Below are 23,852 nucleotides of genomic sequence, written 5' to 3' on the forward strand. Positions count from 1 at the left end.
AGAGGTGCCAGCATGCGTCATGCTGTCACCGCGGGTATTTGCTGCAGAACACATTAGAGGAAGGAATTAGTGTTTAAATACAGGTGTGTGTGTGTGTGTGTGTGTGTGTGTGTGTGTGTGGCCAGTAGGCAATTGTTAGTTTGTTGTTTATAGCCCATGAAGAGCAGTGTGGTCAATGAAGCTTCACAGGTGGATGGGATACAACATAACCTTGAGATGATGATAAACTTTCCAGTTCCCTGCCTACAGCAATCGCTCCCTCTCTCCTTTACTTTCAAACCATCCTTTCAACAGAAAGCCCACTGAGGCTCCATTTAACAAGAATATCCTCTCATTACACAACTGCGAAACCTTAAAAGTTACCATCCGTTAAGTGGTTTCATTGAAGGCAATGGAAAAATTCCCTTTCAAAGGAAATAATTACAGCTGGTTCTTCAGGGGTGCATGTAGCGGCAGTGTTTATGGAGCATAATTGCTATGCAGAACAATTACTCCGCAGCAACAATTGGTAGCTTTACCCCACATGAGTATGAGGATTAGAGCTGTGATCACCCAGGGTGTCAAGCACTTGTCTGGGTACGATTACTGAAAAGGTCCAAGGTTTGGAGTGAATCAGCAGCCCTTTGTGTACAGCATCAATAATACAAGGAAGGTGCATGCACATATGTGTTTGTCTTGCCCAAAGGACTCAACTGTAATTTTATCAGCAACAATTATATTTTATTACCAATTTGGTAATATTGATAAATACTAAATATATCATTACCTTAAGAGATTGATGTGAAAATTAAGTAATTTTGTACCTGTAACTTTATACCCGCCGTATGTGCAGCGTAAGTTGGAGTAAGTTTTGACAAACGAACACAGACCTAAATTCAAACAGCAACAAGTACTACTTAAAACCTGCACTGTTTACACAAAGAAGTAAAATTATATGGAAGTCAATTGGAAAACAACTCAACTGCTCACTTGAGCTATGACCTCAGTAACCACTTTCCTAATGAGCAGAAACCTGCCTTCTGAACTGACAAGTCACTGTCCAACTGTCCCACGTCTCAGTCAGGCTGATACCTAGCTTGTGATGCCTGATTTTAATAAACCTAGGTGGCTAAAATGATCAGCCCACAGGGTTTGATAATCCAGAGGCGGATGTCACGGTATCTACATTCACATTTTATATACAGCCTACAGTAAATAGAACTTTATGTGAAAATTGTAATAAATAAATTAGAATTTGTGTGTACTGCATGTAGTGGTTTTGTGCTCATCATTTTTTGTGCTTTCATAGCAGGGGCAGGTTTTTATAAATGTGGTCTGGATATTATTATATGCATATGCCATGTTTGTTATTCATCCTCGCTGCAGTACAGGTTACTGTCTGAAAAATGGCAGTATCTAACATCCTTAGACCGTGTCTCTGGAGATTCATCACGTTACATCATGATCCACTTGCTCAGCAGACATCCTGCCTGAAATGTCTTTCAGGTTTGACTCTTCGGGTCTGGATACCAGAGTTTGTCTGTTATGTAATTTGTCTGCGGGAAAGATGTGGTCTTTCTTTTTTCTTCCCCCCCCCCTCTTCCTGCTTTCAACTCCATGCACGTACCTGAGGTTGTCTGTCTTCATAAATCAATGTATCCGTTGCAGATTTCACTGTGATATGCAGAGTGGAGATTCAGACTTCGATGGATTTGCATGGTTTTTGAACTGGGACATGTGCAAATAGGGAAGAAAAAAATAGATTCCCATGGCTTGTGCACTTGTCCCTCTGGTTCAGAGAGGTTATGAAAACACGTTGTTTCTACTTCACAGACCACTGTTGCAAGCTGCTTTATTTGTGGTTTGTGTAGATATTTTGTGTGCGTTTATAGGTAGTTGCTTATTGTATGCATATGCTTTGTATAAATAATTTTGCTCCTCAGGCATTTGCTGATTCAGTGAATAATTAATCAGCAGAAAACACTGATTATGGCTTAAAGATTAAATTCATGTCAAACAGCCATTAGTCCTAGCTGCGTGTGTCAATGCTATGTTTTAATACATTCAAAATACCCCAGTTTTTGACTACTGGTTGGAAAACAGTTTCATAAGATAAGATAAGATAAGATAACCTTTATTAGTCCCACACGTGGGAAATTTGTTTTGTCACAGCAGGAAGTGGACAGTGCAAAAGTTATGAGGCAAAAATTAGAATACAATAAGAATAAATACAGTACACAACTGTACAGAATAGAATAAAATAAAATACTATATACAGTAGAATAAAATAAAATAAATATACAATAAGATAAAAATAGAATACAAATACAAATACTATATACAACTGAGTAAAAATACAACGATGACAGAAAGGATTATTGCACTTAGTATTATTGCATATGTATGCATATGCATATGTGTGCTTGATCAGTTAAAGTCTTTATTATGGAGTCTGACAGCAGTGGGGAGGAAAGACCTGCGAAATCTCTCCGTCCCACACCGTGGGTGCCGCAGTCTCCCACTGAAGGAGCTGCTCAGTGCTGTCACAGTCTGCTGCATGGGGTGGGAGACACAAAATTGTCATGTGTTGCTGTTACAGCCTTACAAATTGTAGACTTTTTTGATTAATTGATGTCTGATAAATTATCAGCACTAATGAAAATGCTGTTTAGGGAAAGATGGTGTCCGTATGCCAAAATAATCTGCAGTGCAGTAAAACGCAGTAATGTTTCAGTAATGTTTTATGGCCTTCCCTTTTTGAACGTTAGACTTTTTTTGATTTTTCTTCAGTTGTTTAGCTTTCTGCTCTCTTCTAATAGTTATTGTTATCATCTTCGTTAATACATTTTATTGATGCACTGTAAAATAGCTGCCCCAGACAGTTTTTTTGTTGCTTCTCTTTATTTTTCCCCTGACTTTCCAATCCTTAACATTTTGAACTTGTTAGCACGTCTAAGGTATAACAGGGCCATTTCTATGTGGACAGCCTAGGTGAGATTGTCAACAGGTCACGGCACTCACCTGAGCCAGGTTGTCATAGGATCATCATGGGGACTGTCAAAATCTCCCTCCACCTCTAACGGCTTGTCCTCTCTTGCTGTTCTCACGTGTTACCTCCTCTACCATCAAACTTCAGGCTCTGCTGACTCATGCGCCCATCTCTCCAGACATCATGTGTGTCTGAGAGCAAATTTTTCCTGAAGCCAAAAACATGTCAAAGCCTACCCTCAATGTTTGTCTCCATCGACTTCACGCCTTGCAAGTGTCAACACGCAACTGACAGAAATTCCTCGGCCTCTGCTGCAAATTCTTCTTCTCCGACCACTCTAACCTGTCTGTCCTCCTTCCCTATGGAGCACTCTCCTATATTCCCAAGTTTTCCCTGTGTCACATAAATTGAGAGTCAGCCCCAGAACCTGTAGTGGAGATGTGAAAACAGCCCTCTTCTCTTCTCTTCTCTTCTCTTCTCTTCTCTTCTCTTCTCTTCTCTTCTCTTCTCTTCTCTTCTCTTCTCTTCCCTTCCATGTGGTTATTTACAATTTCACTGGAGTCAGCTGATTATCATATTGTCATAGTTAGATCTAAATTGATGCACCTGTTTTCACACCTATACAAAATGAACACTAATATGACTAGAATATTTTTGGGCTGGTTGAATGAAATATGCTGTCTCAAAATGTCACATGTAAAGGGACGTTTTCCCTCAGGCCCCCTCAGAGGATTTAGTACAAAATTGTAAGAGTCATTGCCTTTGTCCTATGAAATCATTTTATCCCGATTGAAGCGGTAATGCCCCTATCCATATGGCACAGGGGCTGCAATTAGTCATTACCGCTAAAAACACCATATAGCTTCTGAAGGAATAGTTCCAGAGGCTTATAAACTAAATGCCAGAGTAGATTTAAACTGTTCTGTTGACATACTGCGACCCAAAACCCCTAATAAAGCACTTTATGGGAATACTCAGTGTTGTATTGTTTCATTTGAACTTGTTATTCATATGTATATTTTATGAACACAGGAGATTGGTGTCTCTTATGCCCAAGTTAGGTTATGCTTACACAAAGTTAGGTAAAGGTAGAGCTGGATCAAATCACTTTATACTTTTCAAACACTGAAAACTTCAGATTTTGATATATTTTTTAATTATTTCTTGTATTGTTGTCATTATACAATATTTAACTTTTGCAAACTTGTTTAAATTGGACAAAAGGTTGTATTAAAAAATCTTTATGTATTCTCTGTAGAAATGCATACATAGTCTACCATATGCAGCATAATTTCTGTCTGGCAGTCTAAGCCATGTGGTTGCTTTTTTGCTTGGCAGAAACCAAAAAAAAGAGAGCCACCAATGGATTCTTTACCCTTTAGTACCAAAATCCTGCAATCCCTCAAACTCTCTCAGCCTTTTGCCAATTAGGAGCTCAGCAAATTGTGTTTCCAACTGTTTTCAAGCAGACTCCCCAACTGAAACTGTAGTTATAGCAATATAAGCTCATGATGGGGTTAGCGGTTAATCCCCGTCTGCAGATCCACAACCACACCTCCACAGCCTAATCAGCGCAGGCTGCTTTCACCTCTGATTAAACCTCTGTCATTTCTCTTCTCTGTCTCTGTATTATTATTATATTATTATTATTATTTTGGTATGAAGCCAACACATTATTCACCCTTCTGACTCAGATCATGGTGCAGACTGCAGCCTTATCATAATTTGTGAGAAATTCTGGTAGTGGAATCATACTTGCACTACTGCAAAGTGTTTACTATAGTAAATACTCAACAAGCAGACATAGTTGCCGAGATATAATGACAGCTTATAGCATAAGGCAACAAGCCTGGGATATAGCTGTGCTGCACTTTAGTTATTTTCAGATTCAGAGCCGATGTAATCTGAGTGTCTGTCATAAACACGGTGGGGATGTATTTTGTGCCATCTTCTTTATTGCTCGCATTGTTATAAATGGCTCTCTGGGTCCTCTCAGTCAGCAGGATTACAGCCCAGGATTAAGATTCTGCACAGTGAGCGAGTGGGTGTGCAGTGAGCGAAGCGAGTTATTGGAATTGCTATCATTATCCTCTGGATATCTCATCATGAACTTCTCACCTGAGTGCTCCTACAGCCGCACTGTATGCTGCACTTGCTGAATGCACACAGCTGCAGAACATTAAACGTGCAGATGTTGATGAAGTTGTTTTTCCCTCCTCCTCCTCTATATATAATCTCAAACTCAGTTTGGCTTTAGCTCGCATAAGTTTACACAACATAGTTATATTTAATTACACAAGTTGTAATGAGCACATCACAATCATTTCCATATAGAAAGCCATGGTGTTTACTGTGCATTGCAAATAGCATGTTTTTGCAGTGGGAGAGAGCTGCTTCAGTCCTCTAGTGTTTCCCAGGGACAACTGCAGTTGATCAAAAGAAAGATGATCTGAATCTCTTTTGACTAATTAGATCATTTAAAAGCCATTTAAGGAAAACAGCTCTAAATATTTTTAATTGCACATTATGTAATTATAAATTCCAATTTAAATCTTTCAGCTTTGATAGTTGCCTTGCCTTGAAATTAGTGTGCATTTTCTGATAAAAGAAATAAATAATAATCACAAAAATGTTCTGCTGCTTTACTGGTAATAAAAAGAAAATGCTTCAGCCCTATTACTTCTAAAGGGCTGATATAATGAGTCTCATGGCTGGAAATAACAAAACTGTCTCATAAAAAGGATCACTCTTTAAATAAATTGCCAACAGGTCAAAGATGTGTTTCTAATAGTGACATTTATATTTCCTCCATTCAAACTCTGTTTAAAAACTAACCATTGGCCTCAGAAAAGCTTAACATAGTTTTTTGTGTTGCGTGTCCTCATCCTCGGTGTAGCAACAAGGCTACACCGCTAGTGTCATGATCGCTGTGTGGCAGGCAGGAGAAGGACCCAAGATGCAGACTCACAGACACGGGGATAAACTTAAAGAACACAGCTTTAATGCTGGCACGGCAGAACGTAGGACATACAAAACTAAACTGGGATAACTAAATACAAAGCTCGCCAAGAAACACAGGGAGGAGCACACACAACATGAGGGAGAACGCGACGCCGAACAGAGGAAGACGCAGACAGAAATACACAGAGGGTTAACGAGGAAAGTGGGAACACACGGGGAACACAGGTGACACAAATAACCATAACGAGACAGGGCGGGGTGAACATAACGCTGACGGGTACAGGCACAGAGGTTCAGACAGGAGGAGAGAGAGCACGGGAAGAACGCAGACATAACGGGCTGGGGAAAACATAGAATAAGGCACGAAGAGAGACGAGGGCTCATAAATACACAGAGGGGCACACAGGGGGTAAGAGTCACGAAGGGAAAACACATAAGGAACAACGTAACAGATCAACCCAGGAAGCATGGCCTAAATAAAGAACAAAATACGAAAATACATGAAAACTAAGAATACTGGGCCCACATGGCCCAGGACCATGACACCACCCCCCCCTAAAGGGCTGGCTCCTGACAGCCCAAACCCGAGAAACAAAAACAGAAAACAACCCACCCAGGGCGGGAGGCGGGGGACCAGGACGGAGGGACCAGAACGGGAAACAAAACAAACAACAGAAAACACAGGAGCACATGACCGTAGTCAAAATAAAGTTCAGGGGGCCGACCCAGAGCCCACAGGCACAAGAGTTCACGGGTCACACGGTCGGGGGGCCGACCAGGCGGGTGGCACAGGTGGCAGAGCTGGTCCGGAGGCCGGCCGCGCGGAAGGCAGCGGCGGCGGCGAAGGAGACGACGGAGCAGTTCCGGGGGCCGGCCGCGCGGAAGGCAGCGGCGGCGGCGAAGGAGACGACGGAGCAGTTCAGGAGGCCGGCCGCGCGGAAGGCAGCGGCGGCTCTCCAGTGTCAGGCGGGCTGGCCATGGCCCGGTGGGCACAGGACCAGACGAAGCACAGGCCGAAGCCGCGACAGACGAGGCTGAAGGCTCGGAGGCTGCTGCAGCTGACGAAGGCTCGGAGGCTGCTGCAGCTGACGAAGGCTCGGAGGCTGCTGCAGCTGACGAAGGCTCGGAGGCTGCTGCAGCTGACGAAGGCTCGGAGGCTGCTGCAGCTGACGAAGGCTCGGAGGCTGCTGCAGCTGACGAAGGCTCGGAGGCTGCTGCAGCTGACGAAGGCTCGGAGGCTGCTGCAGCTGACGAAGGCTCGGAGGCTGCTGCAGCTGACGAAGGCTCGGAGGCTGCTGCAGCTGACGAAGGCTCGGAGGCTGCTGCAGCTGACGAAGGCTCGGAGGCTGCTGCAGCTGACGAAGGCTCGGAGGCTGCTGCAGCTGACGAAGGCTCGGAGGCTGCTGCAGCTGACGAAGGCTCGGAGGCTGCTGCAGCTGACGAAGGCTCGGAGGCTGCTGCAGCTGACGAAGGCTCGGAGGCTGCTGCAGCTGACGAAGGCTCGGAGGCTGCTGCAGCTGACGAAGGCTCGGAGGCTGCTGCAGCTGACGAAGGCTCGGAGGCTGCTGCAGCTGACGAAGGCTCGGAGGCTGCTGCAGCTGACGAAGGCTCGGAGGCTGCTGCAGCTGACGAAGGCTCGGAGGCTGCTGCAGCTGACGAAGGCTCGGAGGCTGCTGCAGCTGACGAAGGCTCGGAGGCTGCTGCAGCTGACGAAGGCTCGGAGGCTGCTGCAGCTGACGAAGGCTCGGAGGCTGCTGCAGCTGACGAAGGCTCGGAGGCTGCTGCAGCTGACGAAGGCTCGGAGGCTGCTGCAGCTGACGAAGGCTCGGAGGCTGCTGCAGCTGACGAAGGCTCGGAGGCTGCTGCAGCTGACGAAGGCTCGGAGGCTGCTGCAGCTGACGAAGGCTCGGAGGCTGCTGCAGCTGACGAAGGCTCGGAGGCTGCTGCAGCTGACGAAGGCTCGGAGGCTGCTGCAGCTGACGAAGGCTCGGAGGCTGCTGCAGCTGACGAAGGCTCGGAGGCTGCTGCAGCTGACGAAGGCTCGGAGGCTGCTGCAGCTGACGAAGGCTCGGAGGCTGCTGCAGCTGACGAAGGCTCGGAGGCTGCTGCAGCTGACGAAGGCTCGGAGGCTGCTGCAGCTGACGAAGGCTCGGAGGCTGCTGCAGCTGACGAAGGCTCGGAGGCTGCTGCAGCTGACGAAGGCTCGGAGGCTGCTGCAGCTGACGAAGGCTCGGAGGCTGCTGCAGCTGACGAAGGCTCGGAGGCTGCTGCAGCTGACGAAGGCTCGGAGGCTGCTGCAGCTGACGAAGGCTCGGAGGCTGCTGCAGCTGACGAAGGCTCGGAGGCTGCTGCAGCTGACGAAGGCTCGGAGGCTGCTGCAGCTGACGAAGGCTCGGAGGCTGCTGCAGCTGACGAAGGCTCGGAGGCTGCTGCAGCTGACGAAGGCTCGGAGGCTGCTGCAGCTGACGAAGGCTCGGAGGCTGCTGCAGCTGACGAAGGCTCGGAGGCTGCTGCAGCTGACGAAGGCTCGGAGGCTGCTGCAGCTGACGAAGGCTCGGAGGCTGCTGCAGCTGACGAAGGCTCGGAGGCTGCTGCAGCTGGCGAAGGCTCTGAGGCTGCTGCAGCTGGCGAAGGCTCTGAGGCTGCTGCAGCTGGCGAAGGCTCTGAGGCTGCTGCAGCTGGCGAAGGCTCTGAGGAGGCTGGACCAGGCGAAGGCTCTGAGGCTGGACCAGGCGAAGGCTCTGAGGCTGCAGCTGACGAAGGCTCTGAGGCTGCAGCTGACGAAGGCTCTGAGGCTGCAGCTGACGAAGGCTCTGAGGCTGCAGCTGACGAAGGCTCTGAGGCTGCAGCTGACGAAGGCTCTGAGGCTGCAGCTGACGAAGGCTCTGAGGCTGCAGCTGACGAAGGCTCTGAGGCTGCAGCTGACGAAGGCTCTGAGGCTGCAGCTGACGAAGGCTCTGAGGCTGCAGCTGACGAAGGCTCTGAGGCTGCAGCTGACGAAGCACAGGCTGGACCAGGCGTAGCAGAAGGTGGCTGGATGGGCTCCTCGGGCCCTCCAGCTGACGTGGCATGAGGCTGGTGCGGTTCTCCCGAACCCCCAGCTGGCGAGGAAGGTTGCTGAACGGGCCCCTCGGACCCTCCAGCGGAGACAGGAGGCTGAACGGGCCCCTCGGACCCTCCAGCTGACGTGGCATGAGGCTGGTGCGGTTCTCCCGAACCCCCAGCTGACGAGGAAGGTTGCTGAACGGGCCCCTCGGACCCTCCAGCGGAGACAGGAGGCTGAACGGGCCCCTCGGACCCTCCAGCGGAGACAGGAGGCTGAACGGCCCCCTCGGACCCTCCAGCGGAGACAGGAGGCTGAACGGCCCCCTCGGACCCTCCAGCGGAGACAGGAGGCTGAACGGGCCCCTCGGACCCTCCAGCGGAGACAGGAGGCTGAACGGCCCCCTCGGACCCTCCAGCGGAGACAGGAGGCTGAACGGGCCCCCCGGACCCTCCAGCTGGAAGAGACGGCTGAAGCAGAAGGCAGTCTGAGGCGGAGAGAAAGCTCACGCCATTCCTAGAAGGCTGAGAAGCAGCCTGTACAGCTGACGTGGAAGGAAGCTGAACGGGCTCCTCGGGCTCTCCAGCTGGAAGAGACGGCTGAAGCAGAAGGCAGTCTGAGGCGGAGAGAAAGCTCACGCCATTCCTAGAAGACTGAGGAGCAGCCAGTACAGCCGACGTGGAAGGGAGCTGAACGGGCCCCTCGGGCTCTCCAGCTGGAAGAGACGGCTGAAGCAGAAGGCAGTCTGAGGCGGAGAGAAAGCTCACGCCATTCCTAGAAGACTGAGGAGCAGCCTGTACAGCCGACGTGGAAGGGAGCTGAACGGGCCCCTCGGACCCTCCAGCGGAGACAGAAGGCTGAACGGGCCCCTCGGACCCTCCAACTGACGAGGTAGAAGGCGGCGTGGGAGCCGCGGAGTCTTGGACGAGCTCATCCGAGCTCCCAGCAGGAGCTGATGCAGAGCCAGAGAGATTAGAGACCCCTGGCTGAATGTTAGGCTGACCAGCGGACCGTACTGCTATCGGGGCCTGCGCTACAGGCGGCACTGGAGCTACTGGGGCCTGAACTGAAGCAGGTGGCTCTGGAAACTGAGCTAAAAGTGGCTGTGGGGTAGGTGACACTGGGAGCTGAGCTACTGGAGACCGAACTGGGGGTGACACTGGGGCTACTGGAGACTGAACTGGGGGTGACACCGGAGACCCTGGTGACACTGGTGTACTGGGGTGAAGGCAGCGAGGATGCAGTCTCTCTCTTAAGGGAGGATCGAATGATTTAGCGATAAATCTTGACGGGAAAAGATGCCGATGCTGAGAATACCAGGCAGCGGGGGCTTCCAGGAGGGTAGCTGACTGAACTGAGGGTGGCTGCGAGGGAGCTGACTGAACTGAGGGTGGCTGCGAGGGAGCTGACTGAACTGAGGGTGGCTGCGAGGGAGCTGACTGAACTGAGGGTGGCTGCGAGGGAGCTGACTGAACTGAGGGTGGCTGCGAGGGAGCTGACTGAACTGAGGGTGGCTGCGAGGGAGCTGACTGAACTGACCTGGGAGGAGAAACAGCAGGAAAAGGAGCAGGCTCAGAAAAAACTGTCCGAGAAATGGCAGGCTCAGGGTCGACAAAAACAGCTCTATCAAAGATGAACCCGCCGTCCACTTCATGTTTTGTAGTCTTAGCATTGTCCGGTTTATGGCGGCGGGCGCGCCGCCTCCTTCGAGCAGAGGAAGCTGGCGCGATGGGCGCTGATGGCGCCAACACAGAGGGTGACGTAGTGGTGAGTTCCCCGTCGTCCGCCCCCATCCTTGCCAGAAATGAGGCAGGCGAAAAATAGCCTAAGCGGATCGGAGACGGCGAGCGGCTGGTAGGCTGTGCAGCAGGTGAGAGGTCCTCCTCCGGGATGAGCCAGGGTTTCCGCCGGAGCTCGTCCTCCCGATAAGCCCGTAACACCTGCTGCCGCTCTTCCTCGCCAAAGTCTATGGCTTCCGTTGTCTCCGTGCGGCCAGACCGTGGTGAAGACGCGGAAGCCGGCGGGGTGCGGGCGGAAGGTGTGTCTGTGGCGAGCCTCACCGTTCCAACTCTGACCGCTACTGGCTCATGAGACAGCGGGGAAACGGCGCAACGGCACGGCTCTGGTGAAGGTGCACGCCCACCGGGCCGCTGCTCCTGCGGACGGAGTTGGAGGGCGGAGACGAGAAAGTCGCTGACGAGGGGGTGCAGCGTCTCCCATAACCAGGGGAACACAGATACGCACACCCCTACTTGGCGGGCGAACTCCTCTCGTTCCTCCTCACTGGAACAGTGCAGCCACTTGTCGCAGAGAGATTCCACTGTCCGGACGATCCCCCTCCTCTGTGTCGCTGGGTCCGACATGTTCGCGTCGTCCTGCAGGTCCGCGGAGGGGTTGTGAACTGCTGGGTCCATGTTGTGGTCGCGTTCTTCTGTCATGATCGCTGTGTGGCAGGCAGGAGAAGGACCCAAGATGCAGACTCACAGACACGGGGATAAACTTAAAGAACACAGCTTTAATGCTGGCACGGCAGAACGTAGGACATACAAAACTAAACTGGGATAACTAAATACAAAGCTCGCCAAGAAACACAGGGAGGAGCACACACAACATGAGGGAGAACGCGACGCCGAACAGAGGAAGACGCAGACAGAAATACACAGAGGGTTAACGAGGAAAGTGGGAACACACGGGGAACACAGGTGACACAAATAACCATAACGAGACAGGGCGGGGTGAACATAACGCTGACGGGTACAGGCACAGAGGTTCAGACAGGAGGAGAGAGAGCACGGGAAGAACGCAGACATAACGGGCTGGGGAAAACATAGAATAAGGCACGAAGAGAGACGAGGGCTCATAAATACACAGAGGGGCACACAGGGGGTAAGAGTCACGAAGGGAAAACACATAAGGAACAACGTAACAGATCAACCCAGGAAGCATGGCCTAAATAAAGAACAAAATACGAAAATACATGAAAACTAAGAATACTGGGCCCACATGGCCCAGGACCATGACAGCTAGTCTAACCGCTTTGCACAACTGTGCAATAAACTGGCTAGAAATTTACATGAGAAGCAGAGGCAGACAGATGTAGCTGCCATATATAAGTGTTGTGATCATCTTAGGAACGTGATGCTGTACTTGGATGAGGGTGTGTGCATGTGTGTCTAAGGTGAAATATACTTGTGCTTTGTGCTCTCTCAACACAATGCACTTTCATAAGATGCCCCAGTGCCCCCAGGATGCTCTTTGCTCACTCAACAGTAAAATGCATGGTATTGGAGGCGATGGACTAGCATTTCAGGCAGCACGGAAAAGACGATCTTTGCCATCCACAAGAAGTCATAATGATAAAACAGAAAGTGGAAGAAGAGTTATTGCCCGGAGAGCAGAATTAGACGGTGAGCTGCACCTTTTGTTCAGTCTGTATATGATGACAGACGCATCTAGATTGACTAGTCCTTTGGTCCAGACGTTGGGAAGTTGCTCTTAATGACAACGCACTGTAATGAACTGGATAATAGTGCTGAGTGTCACACAAATTCTAACTGTCTCTGTGGTGACACTTGCACAATCTTGCTCTCTTTCGTTTTCGTTCTCTGCCAAATCTGGTGATGTGGCTGCTGTCTGAAAACAGCTAAGCTAGCACATCTCATCACCACAGCAACAACTACGGTTCTATTTCAAGCTTATCTTTTTTCTGGGTGTGCATGTGGTTGAATTAATAATATTATCCTCCTCTGTCAATCTGTCAGTCACTTAAATTCCTCACAGAGAGAGAGAGAAACAGTGAGCCAGAGATTTCCCGGTTTCCTGCCCTCGCTTTGCTATGACCCACATTAATGAGCACTTTGTAGTTTGACTATCTGTTAGTTACCACTGAGGAAGATGACTGTGATAGCCCATATTTCTCTCGCCATTCCCCAGTGGCTGGCAGGATTAATGGCAAAGCTGCAGACTATGGCACTCGACAGCCATCTTGGGTTAAGGATGACTCAGATCTTTTTGCTCACTGTAGACTCATTAAACATCAAAAAGAATTCCTCATGAGCTCAGTAGATGCAATAATGCACAGATTTTTTATGCCGTGTTGACTAAACAGTACTTAGGGTTACAGGTTTGCACTTACAGTGGCTGCTAGAGTCCTTCTCAATGCACTTTATGAGCTGCTTCTGTTTATGGTGCCTTGGTTTGACACGACAAAGAGGAAAACACACTGTGCCATTAGGTCTGAGGTGATGCAGAATGAGAACCCAGGCTTTTATTTTATGTTTCTGACTGCCTGAGCATGTTATTCGGCTTCCACCTAATTTCAGTTGCTAATACATTCCCTTTCTTACAGTTTTCCCTGGGTTTCAATAATTGAACATGCCTGGCTTGGCTCTTGCACCACAAAAAAAGAAAAAAAAAACATGACTTCACTTTTATGGAGACATGATTTGACAACAAGCTTGGGATTAGACAGACCGTCCCACAAGCAGAGAACAACACAGCCCACTTGAGTCACACTTGTTTTTTTTGTTTTTTTTAGATATAACTTGAAAACTCGTTTCTCTCTTGCAGAAACAGTGTTTGCATCCATTTATGCCAGATGTAGTTTTGCATGTGAAACAGGTAAAGTGAAGAGAGGCAGTGAATAAGAAATGCACATCAGCCACACCATTGGCTTTTCAAACTGAGCGGCTCAGAGGATGTACATTACCGCAGGGAGAAAAAGACATCGCTGAAAGAATCGGATCCACTGGGAACAATAAAAAATTGACCGTGCTGGTATGCTAACAAGGCTGTCAAGACTGAGTCTGGCAAGATTTATTCAGAAATCAAAACACCATATTAAATACAACATGGGCAGATTTTTTGCCAGGAGAAAATAAAGCTGGTGAGGCTTATAGATCCAAATTTATCAGTCAAATCCAAAATATGACAAATATTTTCTTGCTCTCAAGGCTGCTATTAATTAAAAAAGAGTTGATTCAGTTTATAAAGAAAATTCTGGCAGTGCCGCTTGCATTTATAGCAATAAAAGTAACATATAGGGCTGCTCGATTATGGCAAAAATGATAATCACGATTATTTTCACTGAAATTGAGATCACGATTCTTTGACGATATTTATTTAACCCTTTAAGACCTGCTATAGAACCAAGTCCACCAGAGCTTATATTATTTTTTTTACATGCTGTAGTGCCATTTGTGGGAGCATTTCAAGTTGCTATACATCAATACAACTGTTATAGCCCATATTTTAATAATATGTATGCATTAAGTCCATTAATTACATTAATTGCAAAAAAGTGCAATAAACTACAAAAAAAAAATTGAAAATCGCTTTTGTTTTGTTTACATATATTTCTACTTGGAGAAATTTAAGAGGTTTATCCCTCAAAACTTTAAATACAATAAAGTTGCAAAAAATAGTTTACAACAACAGGAAATTTATTTTGAGTGTCTTCATAGTTTTATTTTGGAGATACAGTTTTTATATACTGCAGGAAAAACAAAAAACAATCCTATGATGCAAATTTGCAAAGAAAACAGCAGGTGCATCATTTCACTGTGGGAAGTGTTACGAACAGCTGATGGATCGGCAAAGCGTGTTTCTGGAATATTATGTTTTTGTTCCTGCAAGCGCTTTTTATGCAATTTTTGCAAAGCTTTATGTGGAAGGAAACCGTGACCGAGGACAAGCTGATGGCATAAGATGTAAGTACAACTCCTCCGGTTTCATATGCAAAACAAATTATTGCGCTAGCTTACACGGTTCAGGTTCTACAGGGATTTAAAAATAGTTACACAACACGGAGCGTGCTGCTCTGACCGGATTTAAAGGGTTAACAATGACTTTAAAAAATAATATAACATAGTGTGCAAAACCACTGAAGTTGTTTTTTTTTTTTTTTTACCTCTTTTCAACCAACAGCAGTCACTCTCCTCTCCAAATAACTCCTGCTTAGCTTTCCGAGCTTCCCTCGGGTCCTCTTAATCAGCGGTCTCCAACCTTTTTTGCGCCACGGACGGTTTATGCCCGACAATATTTTCACGGACCGGCCTTTAAGGTGTCGCGAATAAATGAGGGAGGGGCTAATAATCGGCTCAGTCATTTTTAATGATCGTTGAAAGCCCAGATCGTAATCGTGATTAAAATTCGATTAATTGAGCAGCCCTAGTAACATAAATATCTCAACAGCTGGTAGAGTTTTGTGAAATGATGTGCAGACATCCACGATGCCGCAAGGTTAAATCTTCATGGCATTAGTGATGTCACTAATTTCCCTCCATGAGGTTAACATCTGTGGTTTTAAGTGAACTGTCTACACCGCTGGATTGATCGCCAAAGATCCGAATATCTGTTATCTGCATTTCACAAGAATTGCTGCTCCTTTGAGATTATTAGTCAGATGTTTATAAAACTTCCAGTTATGATCACCAAATAGCCCTTCATCCAAATTATGCTAAAGTTCAAGGTTGCAAATGAATTATGATGATCATTAGCTGGATGAACAACGTCACGGACGTTCTGCTTTCAGTGTGGTGCAGATTTTAGTTGAATGAATAAATACGCTGTTATTGAAGACATGTTGCTTGAGCATGACGCTAGACTCTGATGCCAAGCGAGGATCTACAGGAGATGTGTTTTTTGTGTATTTCTGTGTCTACATCTTCAGCTGCTTCATTCTGCACAGACCACATTAATGATAGAACAGAGGCTTGGTCCACAGACTTCTCATTAAAAGTACAGCCATGAGATAAAGAAAAGTCATACTGTGAGGGACTGTGAGACAGCAAAAAGAGAGAACTACAATTAAAGGTGGAAGCTTTTGGAAACAAAATAGGTAAACTAGAGCAACAGTGTGTCTCTCAGCCCCTGCAGGCTAAAAGTCTTCTTTCCTCTCAACACTTCTTCATGCTCTTTCTTCCACTTTTCATTATCTTCACTTCCCACCCGCCCTGCCCCCCGTCTCTCTGGGACCAGGACATCTCCCGCCTCACATTATCACAGCACTGCTGCTGTTGATGCTGCTGTTAATTCGCACACCCCAGCTCACTCCCACCACTGCACTTCTGCTGAGTTGGTCTGATCTTGCCTTTACTTTACAGGAGGAAGGTCATTCCTCCATCTCCTGTGTGGTGATGGACAAGAGAGGGGAGGGGCAGGAGGGCAGAGGAGAGGAAAGCATATGGTTAGTTAACTTTAATGCAGAGGCAGATGTCTCTCTGTGTAGTTGGAAGATTAGTGGGTTGGAAATGTGTCATGCTATGATCATACAAGGGAATATTTGTAGTCTTTATTGTCGAGGGGCCGCAGCCCAGGTTTATGTTACATATGGGATGTGAGCTTCACTTTTAACTTTTGCCTTTTTGATATTGAGAGTGCTTAACTTCTCATTACCTCATATAATAAATCATGTATTTGGATTTCAAAATATTCATAATATATCAGCTAATATATCGGCTTTGTTGATTTTATTTGCAGTCTACTTAAAAGTGCACACACCGTCTACACACTGCCTCCATATGAGTATGTGCTTGTCTCTGTCACAAAAATAAAGTCTGAAAAAATTAAGCACTGCCTTTAAATAGTTTCTTTTAAATGAAGTCCTGACATCGTCAAATATACAAATCTAATCGCCTGCTAAATTTTTTTGTTTTTCCATTTTTTTCTTGTTGCCTCCCCATGCCCTCTCTCCACTCCTCTTTTAGTTCATCCCTCTAAGCTGCTTATGTCAGACTTCTGTCCCGGTGTGGGCACACTGTGAAAATGAGGTGAAATGAAGTGTGCGGAGAGTGGTTTGGGCATGTGAGACCACTGCCTGTTTAACTTTGCATAGCTCTGTAGCCAGCCAGCCAAGCAGACAGACTGAAAAACATGGCTACAGAGTGGCCCATCATGTCCCTCTATTACAGAATCCTCCAGCCGTAGTAACACTCCACATGCCAGTTATATAAGTGAAGATAATTCATCTGACGGTTCTGTGTGAGGTGTGAGATCATAAGCCGGGTTTATGGCACACCGCTTCTCTCGACGGAGTCAGCGAGATCCTAGTCCCACGGACAACTGTCTGAAAAATTGAGGCGAGGCTCTTTGCTAAACTTGCCCCTCAGAAGTTCCCTCGGGCAGTTTTGTCCCCTAAAATGGCCACAAGAAGCTGCAAGGTTAGGGGAAGGGGGTGGCGCTCTGTCAGTCCAGGAAATTTATGAGAACTATGAGGGGAGCCAAACCAGAGGTCTTGCAGGTGTTGATGCTGTAGCAAACTCTCTTTGACCAAGTGCCACAGGAGATAGAGGCAAGCTTGATGTCAGAGGATGTCGGTGACTTGTCATACATCACATGATGAATGGGTAGGGAAGGCTAAAGGGACTAGAAAGATCAAGCTTCCCTGAACTATGGGTGCAGGAGAGCATTAGAGAGAGTGAATTAAAAGTGAAGAGTGTAAGAAGCACCTAAGATTAAATCTCAGAATGTAGGGAAGAGTCCAAATAGCACAAAGTATGTCTTTATCATATTTTATATGTGGTGCATTTACATATTGCATGGATTTTCGGGCTCTTTATGCATACATTTTAATACTGAATTTTCTATGTGCACTTAGTAAAGTGCATATATTTACTGTCTTTAAACCTGCATATAAATTTTTCCATTATTTATTTCCTTTTAACTGGAGCAAGACAAATACACAACATGAGACAGGTTTCAATATTGGAAGAACCCATGCAGGGGTGTTTGTTTAATTGAGTTTGGAGACTGGAGGGATCAAACACCATGCTATCCAAAGATCTTCTCTCTTTGGTGCTTTGATGATAGTGGTGCAGAACACTGTATACAAACATGTTTAGTCCGAATCTCCCAGTTATTCAGCTGGTATCAGATGTGGTAACTGCAATGCCATAGCATTTCATTCACATAATTGTCATACACATCATGAGAATGTTGTTTTCCTGTAAGAGATCATCATCATCATTATTTGATGGGAATGTTTCATCAAAGGATAAAGGAGATCACTCTGAAAAAAAACTTGATTGCTTTATCAGTAACCCTTTCTTCCCAGACTGTAGGGGATTCGAACCATGTCAGTAAAATGCCCCCTACACAGTAATAGATCCACACAACTCAGTATTATTTCATTTTTATCTGTCACCTTTCGATTACATACAATATGTACAATTATTATAGTGGGAGAAGTGAAACGCTGAGCTGTGTCTTTGTAGTTCTGGCTTTCTCTTCATTATAACATAAAATTTTGTACTTCAATAACAAACCAGTGGTTGGATTATAAGCATTTTGTGTTTTAAGCAAACACTGGCAAAAACCAGCAGGTGATGTGGAAGCGGGTGGGTGGGATGGAGTGGCAGCTGACACTATTCACTGTTGGGTCAGGGCATGCGACTAATTAATGTTTTAGATGTTGATTAACCCTGTAAACCCCTTCATACTAGGTTTTACCTGCTAAACTACTTCTTAGCTGCGATGAGCGATACCTGGAGCCTCTTCTGGTTGCCTGACATAGTAACTGGTCACTGTTATGATAAAATCTGTTAACAGAGTCAAGCTATTTTTTCCTGTCTCCAGGTGTATTGCTAAACTAACCAGTGAATAAATTTACACTATAGGAGATGTTCCCAACCTGTTTCATTTGAAGTACCAAAAGCATGTTTACTTAAAACAATTTTGTTAAAATGTATTCTTGACTACTTTTAGTTTTTCATGTGCAGTACAATTTCCATTTCTTTCTGTTTTAGTATTCTTAATGACCAATTAACCCATATGTTATGTTTAGTGTGTATGCTGTTTGCTAAGGTTGCTGATAGATTTACTGTACTTTCTTTTCCTGTACTACTACAGTATTTCTAATATTAGTCTATCATGCTTTCAGCCAATAATTTTAATTGATACCTAAATTTTTTAGGTGGTTTAACCGTTTATTCACTTTTTGCCACTTTCTCATCTATTTTAACCATTTTACGTGGACTGTTTGCTCCTTTTTTCTGGTGGTCATCTTCAGTTATCCAATTCATGGGTTGAGGTATTTTTTTGCATTCGCATAGCATATATATGTCTTGGGGGAATTCATGCCTTGTGTTTCCATCAGTGTATAGAGAGAGGTGTCAAAGAACAGCTCAAGACCTGACGACATATTCCTTATTCAGATGTCAGTTAATTAAGTGACAGACAACAGAGATAATGACCTCCCAGTGGACTTCTCCCTAAGGGAGAAGGCCTCAGAATGAAATGTCACAACTGACTCCAGGCATTTGCTCAACTTTCACTGTGCTTAAAGAGAAACACAATATCATGCATTTTAAAACATGCCAGGCATTTATTTATGTATTTGTCAATATTTTAATGAGATGATTGATAGCCTGTCACGTCTCTATGGTAAAGGGGAGGTAATAACTGCTGCGGGGCCACTTGTATCCTTAAAAAACTTGTACAAGTTGTTATTTGTATGGATTAAATGAAAAATATATTATGTTTTAATAAGGTTTGAGGTGACCATTTAACCATTGCCCTAGCTAACTATCTGCTGGTAGAAGCTTCATCTTAATCTTAAAGATAGAGACATCTTCTCATTTATTCCCCCAGGAAGGAAAAAAGTGTATTTTTCCAACAGCAGGCTGTGGTTATTCTGTCTTGTTTCATCAGAAAACCTAAAGCTTGCAATTCAGCGATTACATCATAATCAAATCATTGGTCAAAATGTGCATATCTTATTAATAAATTTAAAAAGTGATTTGAACTTACAGTAACCTACAGATAATATGTAATATAGAGTACAGTTTTTAATAACAAATGGTTAGCTGCTTTAGAAGTACATGAAGCATACTTAGAGAGTTGGAACACCATCAGATTACATCACACTGGAATGAAATGAATATCACTAATGTAACTAATGGTTTTTTCTCTTTCTTAATTGCTTGTCTCAGTACTTCAGTTTAAAAGTGACATGACGTTTTGTCAGGCTTACATAATAATTTTCACAGTCTGCATTTTTGTATAATATGCGGACTGGAATTTGCAATTCGCTGAACAAATCTCCTCAAACAGATGCATGACGTGTGTGTGTGAGAAAGAGTTATGTCTTGAGCTTCGAGTGTTAATCTAATTCTGTGGCTTCTGAGTGAGGTGTTGGTCTATGTGAGGATGTTAACAGTCTGTCGCTTCACTAGGGGTGCCAGGCACCGCTTCTGTTTCTGCAGAGCGAGTGCAGATATTTTCTTTGAGTTTCGGAGAGAAAACAGTACTGCTGATGCAACACGCAGCTGAAGGATTCCCGTGGGTGACCTTGCTCTTTTCTGACACATCCCCTGCCATTACTTCATGAAAAAATGACAAGGTAGCAGATGAAAGGATTCGTGAGAAGAGTGGGATGTGAAGCAACAGCTTAATATTTAAGGGATATGTCCATTTGATTAGACTACTCTCATCCAAAATGGGCAGAAGCCTGCGAACACATGTCACAATATAACTGACAAGAAATAAATTAGGTCCGATTTCCTACCATCAGTTTGACTGCAGCGCAGTGAACAATGCAATGGAGGGGGGGACTGTCAAAATTGAGGAAACAATCATTTTAAATAAAAGAAATTCGACAGAAATTAGATCAATTTTTTCCCCTTATTATTTTCTTTTGTAGACAGCTACTGTACAGTTTGCTCATCTTTTTGGCTCACTGTAGAGAAATAACCTCCAATTGAGTGGATGGCTGATGGGGTACAATAAAGCCCATTGAAGCCCTGTCACAGAAAAATGAGGCCTGCTACAATAGCAATGTTATCTATGGGGAGGTGCAATGAGGAACTTCTCTGATGTGACAGACTCGCTAACAGTGTCTGACAGGACCCAGGAAACCACAAAGGCCGCACTGTAGCACTGTTCTCGTACTGAAGTAAACAGATCAGAGCAGCGGGTATGTGTGCCTGGGAGTGCATGCATTTTTGCCCTTTTATTTATCCAGTGGCTACTCAACTGTCTTACATTATGGCACATTCACACCTAGTATCTTCACTGCATCTGTATATGTGTTTGTTGAGGATTGTTCTCCTTTGATTGTTGAGGCATGATGAAGCATTACAGTGAGAAGTTGACAGTTGTGAGAAGACTTTCTTCATCATCAAAGAGTGAGTTTCATCATCCCAAATGCACAGTTAACCTACAATTAAGGGTTCAATATGCAGACTAATATTTGATGTGAAAGTCTTGAGCGCGGGGAGGTTTTGAGAATAAGGAATGATGACACAATTAGTCTAGTGGAGCTGATCTGTGAAGTCCAGTGTTACATGCAAAGTCTGAATGGACCCTCAGACATTCCCACAACTTGAACAATGAATCTTGAAGACAATGAAAACAGTCCTCATACTCCTGGAAGAAAATTTAAAAGGACGCTACATCAGGGAGGAAATGAAAGGAAAAAACCCAGTCATAGGAAAAAATATGAATTGTAGCATCCTAACCAAGGCATTTGCATGATTTAGTTAAAAATCATAATCAAATATTAAAGGTTGTAGATTCTTGAACATTTCTGATGGTTATGAATTGTCTGAAATCTGCACTTTTTTGCTATGCAAGCCATCCAGTCATCAAAGAAAGCAGAAAGCATCTTTCAGCCATACATTTAACTGCTTTTATCACTTTAGGCTTATCTTAGCTGTGAATAATTTGAGTTAATCTGATACTCCTGTAAGTTCCCTTCTCTGAAAACCAAACTGACATTTCAGTAATAGTCTAGCTGTTGCAGGTTTAACTGCCAAAAAGTGGCAATGCTCCAGTTTTAAGAAGAAGCAGTTTTAGTGATTTGAATTTAAATTTGCTGAATTTCTTTATCTGTATACTAAGTTATGAGCTGTCAGTGAGCATATGGAGCACATGTAGTTTGCTGAAAAAGCCTCACTTCCCTATTAATTCCCATGTGTGCAAGCTGAAAAGGATATTCTGGGACAGTTTTGAGATGAAGTTTCCAGATTGGGCCTTGGTTCACCAGTTTCAATCTGTCTGTCTGCTAGACCAGCTGTAATGCAGCCCTCTTTGGAGAGGCAGACGGAGAACATGCAACCTTTATTCTGAAAAGCCAAGCCCGGCGGGATGACAGCTCCTAAAACTCTGTCAGATGGCAGCAAGGCCTCTGGACATGAGGGGCATTTTGATTTGAGTCAGTAGCCTCCAAAACCTGGAATGAGAGTAAGTTTAGAACACAAAATAATCGGAAAGCTGCGCTGTCACAATAATGGCCTGTGTTGGCTTCTGTCACGAGCTGATGAGGAAAAGAGGATTTGAGGGTTGAGTAAGCTTATGGAAATATACCCAAAGCTCATCATTATTCTATCACCCCTCCTTAGTCTAGTGCCTCTCCCCTCTCTATTAGTACATATACTGCATCTACAGTAGCGAGATCTCATCTTTAGTCCTTATGATTGGTATTCATAGCAATGCAGAACAGTGTCATGCTGAGCAGAGTTTGGGCTGTGTGCACCACAAAGAGGGGAAAGACACGAAGAGAGAATAGAAGTGAAATGGGGGGAAAATGATTACTTCTCCGTAGTCACGCTGTTTCAAAGCCTACTCTCTCTGTCAAGAGATGAGGAGGATGAGGGCTTGCAGGCAACGAAGATCTCTTCCTGTTTTCCAAACTCCTCATCATGTTCTTTCAAAGAAAAAGTTTTTTTTCCCTGCTTGTGTATGACGACTCAGAAGTCTTCCTCTGCCTCAAACTTTGCATGAACTTTCTTTGTTTTTTCAAAGGCTTCTGGGAGTTGAGAGCAAAGGCGAAATCTTTTCAGATTTTCTTATGAAAATCTCTGGTGTCTTGCTTCTTGGAGGTTGTGGCATTGCGTGTCTTTGGTAAAAAAGTTTATGAGTCTTGTGCGAGGTTATTGAAACTGTAAAGACCACCGAGCAACAGGCACAGTTGTTATCAACTGTCTCTTAGCGGTTTGGATTTCCGATTTGTTGCCTCGGATGAATGGATTCAGCTCGGTCCAGTTTGTTCCGATTACTCAGAATGCAACAAACAGTCAGAGATGTAATCTACTGCAGCTTTGCAATCAATTTTTTAAGTGTTTCTAGGCCAGAAATCCCTCTATAGTCTCTTTTGTACTCCAAATCCCCAATCATCCTAAATGATTACAGTGAATTTCACAGAAGAGATCAAAGTTTAATAATCAGTTTAACCTTTGTTCTCCCCCTCAGTTACATTTTCAATTGTGTAATCGACCTGGACTTAGAAGGCAAATCAACAAGGATTTAAGCTCTCAGCTTGAAAGGACAGGTGGTCTCACATACTCTCCACATAAGAATATATTCTGTCAGTTTCTGACTTTGTTTTCCCTTGCCCCTTGTGAATTTTGAGTTTACCAAATGATCTTTACATTTTGTTTCATTAATTTAACCTCATTCATTCAGGGAGGGTCTTACAATTAACCCAGAGTATCAAAATTTAAAAAACTCTTAAGTAGGAAACTGCTTGCTAACCTCTGTACTGCCCTTTCATTGATTAATGTAAGCTACCATTCATTCGTTAGCGTGTCCCTTTATACTGTCTGTATACTGTCTATATAGAATGAATCAAAATACACCTAACTGAATTCAAATGATTACACTTAAAGTACTACTGGCAGACTGCAGCTGGCCATTTTCCGTGCCTTGCAATATCACTGCAGGAGTGTTCAGGGAGTTGCATGGGCTTAATTGCTTAATTATTGACACCTGAAAAGACATCTCTTGGGTAAATTGGTCAAACCATGTTGTCTGTTAAGCTCTTCATGCTTTCATGACAGTGTTTTTCTTATACCTTGATTTTAACTTGTATGATGTTCTAAAAATAAAACCCATGTCTTTATTAAGTCGTCTCCATTTCATGTTTCTCTTTGTTAGCACAGTTTG

General features: G+C 45.0%; 1 protein-coding gene across 6 annotated transcripts in view; it reads left to right on the forward strand.

Moving 5' to 3' along the window:
- The window catches only part of magi3b (membrane associated guanylate kinase, WW and PDZ domain containing 3b), a 130,170-nt gene that overhangs the window by 65,752 nt on the left and 40,566 nt on the right, over nucleotides 1–23,852 (forward strand). The gene's annotated exons all lie outside the window — the stretch shown is intronic.

This window comes from Astatotilapia calliptera, chromosome 5 (genome assembly GCF_900246225.1).
Source record: "Astatotilapia calliptera chromosome 5, fAstCal1.2, whole genome shotgun sequence".
NCBI lineage: Eukaryota > Metazoa > Chordata > Actinopteri > Cichliformes > Cichlidae > Astatotilapia > Astatotilapia calliptera.